Source organism: Colobus angolensis, unplaced genomic scaffold (assembly GCF_000951035.1).
Source record: "Colobus angolensis palliatus isolate OR3802 unplaced genomic scaffold, Cang.pa_1.0 Scaffold373, whole genome shotgun sequence".
In the NCBI taxonomy this organism is placed as follows: Eukaryota; Metazoa; Chordata; class Mammalia; order Primates; family Cercopithecidae; genus Colobus; species Colobus angolensis.
Genome location: NW_012117077.1, coordinates 415111 through 418348, shown reverse-complemented (window position 1 = coordinate 418348; position 3238 = coordinate 415111). Strand labels below are relative to the sequence as shown.

The window sequence follows — 3238 nt, the reverse complement described above, 5'->3', positions numbered from 1 at the left end:
GAAAAATTTATATATTATTTCAGGAAAAAATGCAATTTTATTTATATTAGAAAGCATTCATCATCAGGTAAGATATTTTGGATTTTTAATATTTTATCTTGATGTCCATAGATTTAGCTGATATTTTCAAAGAAGAATGGCACAATTCCTGAACACAAAGTAACTTTAGCAGTTTGAATACTTTCAGAAAGTATTACGTTGATAATAAACTGTTGTTTTTAATTTAATATCTAAGTTGAAATTAAGTACTTCAGACGTTTTTCAATTGTATGGGATTTGAAAACAATATAAGGATCCATCTTTAAACATAATAACTTTATCATTTAAAAATTCATCAAACATTGCAAAATATGGTTTTTTTTTAATGAAAAAGATTAGCAGGGTTTTTGCTCCTTTTGGATCAAATCACTAAAACCTAACAACTTGAAGGTTTATTTATAGAATGGCATTTATTATAATATTTCTGAGTTTTTCAGTCATGCAACTAATTAATCAATTTAAGACTGTATCTCCAAAGATAGAGTTTAAAAAAAAAAGCAATATGTCCTCTTATTTTAACTAACTGAATATTACAGGTAAGATTTTAGTAAACATTTTGTAGTTAGTAATATAAAATTAAAATACAAAGATGTTTATGGCAGATGACCCAGAAACTATGCTTTGTTTGTCTGATTAAAATACCTGTCTAATTTTTTTTTTTGTATTTTTAGTAGAGACGGGGTTTCACCATGTTAACCAGGAAGATCTCAATCTCCTGACCTCGTGATCCACCCGCCTCGGACCCCCAAAGTGCTGGGATTACAGGCGTGAGCCTCTGCGTCAGGCCGGGGACTAGTATTTTTTTAATGATATGTTACCAAATGAAAAGAAAGTGTGCCCTTAAAAAGAATAATGTTGGCTATTTGTTTTGGCCAGTTAGTGGAATTCTTCTATTTTGTGTCACTACCTACTGCTACATTGTTAAACATGCATTGGCGGCCCTAGGTAACCAGGGCAATCCTAGCTTAGGTAAGGTAGAAGAAATGCAGTGATGCATGACCACAATACTTCTTGATCCTCTTAGAAGTACACTTATCCGGGAATCAGATTTTTGAAGAAAAATGTTATTTCACATGTTCAAGAGCAATTGACTTTAAGATTGTGAAAGGAAAATAAAAAATCGAGACCCCAATTCACTCTGGCAAGAGTTAAAAGCTGTAGGACGAGTCATGTAAGAACTGACCTTTCCTTTTGTTTCTAAACAGATATCTACAGATAAAAGGTTAAATATCTCCACAGATAGCTATTCTATATTCACATTATCTTTTTTTTGCCTCAGTTTCTCCTTTATTGCTCCCATACGAACCCCTCCACCGCCCTCTCGTAAACATAGTGCTGCGAGATCGCTGGCAGAGAAGGCTTCCTCCAGCGGCCGGGTGGTGAAGACCCCTGGCTTTTCTCTCGGGACGACCCCTCAATGCTCAGCAGTCATACTGGGGTGCGAAAGAGGTGGGCAGCAGCTCAGCCTCCCCCGGCTGGGGAGCGAAAGTTTCTTGGTCTCAGCTTCATTTCCGTGAAGGGCACCGAGAACTCGAAACCCTTCCAGTAGTACCAGCTCACTCTCTGATGGTCCACTGTGCTCCCGTAGAGCCCATTGAGGTTGGCGTAGTGGCAGTTCCTGTACCACCAGGCCCCTCGGTAGGAGACGGCGCAGGAGATGAGCAAGTTGTTGGGGTCCCAATCACCGGCAGGGAAGACACTGCCGCTGTGGTAGCTCATGGAGTCCCCTGCGGTGCCTTGGTAGCCCTCCAGGTGGAGGCGGTAGCACTTCGCAGCTGAGTCTACTGGAAAGGAGTTGTACTGGGCGAACACAGCCTCGTCCCCAGCCCTCAGGTCCAGGCGCATGGAGTAGTCACCTGCCTGCGTCAGGCTGTGCAGGGTCTCATTGTCTATATTCACGTTATCTTATATAAAGTGCGAATTTTATTTACTGAGCATGAGACAAATACACAATTGACTATTCCTTTACCTGCTTCTTTTCTATCGCAACATGTGGATTACCAAACCCTTCCTCTATTCCCTCCAGCCCGCCTTTCCCTATAAATATTGAATTTCTCAAAGTAATCTCTGAAGAAGGACACAGATCATAGACTGTTTCTGTTATTTTTTTTTTTTTTTTCTCCTGGGCATTATCCTCGACTTTGGTGAAATAAACTTCTAAATTGTCTCACTTGCTTTTTGGTTTATAGACTAAACAATTTCCTATACTTAAAATTGTGAAATGACATACCTCAGTGACATTATAGTAAAATGATTTGTATTTGGGATGTTGCTCAAAATATGGATAAAATGACTAAAAATATTTACAATTATTTAAGATTTTTTCAATGGGAAGTATTATATTTTCTGGGAGACAACATGATTTTCCATGATACTATTGATGAAACATGAAGTATGGTACAAGAAAGACCAGCTACAACACTATGTAACCCTAGAAAAATGATTTAACCAGTACATGAATTTGCTCCTTGATCTGTAAGTTGGTAATGTTAAATACTTAATGCTTAAAACTGTTGGCAGGTGTTAAATGAGATAATGCCTATTAAGCAAATAGAGATATAACATGCCTCAACAAAGATGAATCTTATTTGTTTTATGTAGTTCTTACTTATAATGAGACTATTATTTAGTTATATTTCAACAGAATATATACTTTTCAAAGCACATTTATTACTATTTAGATTCCCTCAAATTAATTCTATGCAGTTGGTAGAGTTGTAATGACACCTGATTTTCCTGTCAAACAATGTTACAGAAAAAAATACAGAAAAAGTATACAGAAAAGTTAAGTGACTTGATTGTGATTTTATGGTGACAGATATGTGACTTAAACATAATCAGCCTTCTACTTTAAAGATTGCTTCTTTTGTATTGCATAACACTGCCTTTCCAGAACATATATGCACCATTAGAAAATAATAACCCTAAGAGTTGAAACATGACAGATCTCACAACTCACTAGCATTCTTAAAATGCATTTTTAGCAATTTGTTGAAGTATAGCATACACATAGAAAAATACACAAAAATGTCACATCAGTCAATTATCACAGTAAAGCACATCCATGTAATAAACACACAGGTAAAAAAATACGTTGTTATCAACATCCAAAATAGCCCTTCAGCTTTCTTCAGAACCAAAATATCTTCCCTCTTCTACAAAGGTAGCTAGTATCCTGACTTCTAAAATTATAGCATAG

General features: G+C 36.6%; 1 pseudogene across 1 annotated transcript; it reads right to left on the bottom strand.

Moving 5' to 3' along the window:
- Positions 1-1312: 1312 nt before the first annotated feature.
- On the bottom strand, positions 1313-3017 carry LOC105520228 (annotated as a pseudogene). Its single transcript, XR_001003090.1, has 2 exons — positions 2999-3017; positions 1313-1943 (listed from the first exon to the last, which is right to left on the bottom strand). The product of XR_001003090.1 is annotated as a tenascin-X pseudogene (transcript).
- Positions 3018-3238: the final 221 nt, after the last annotated feature.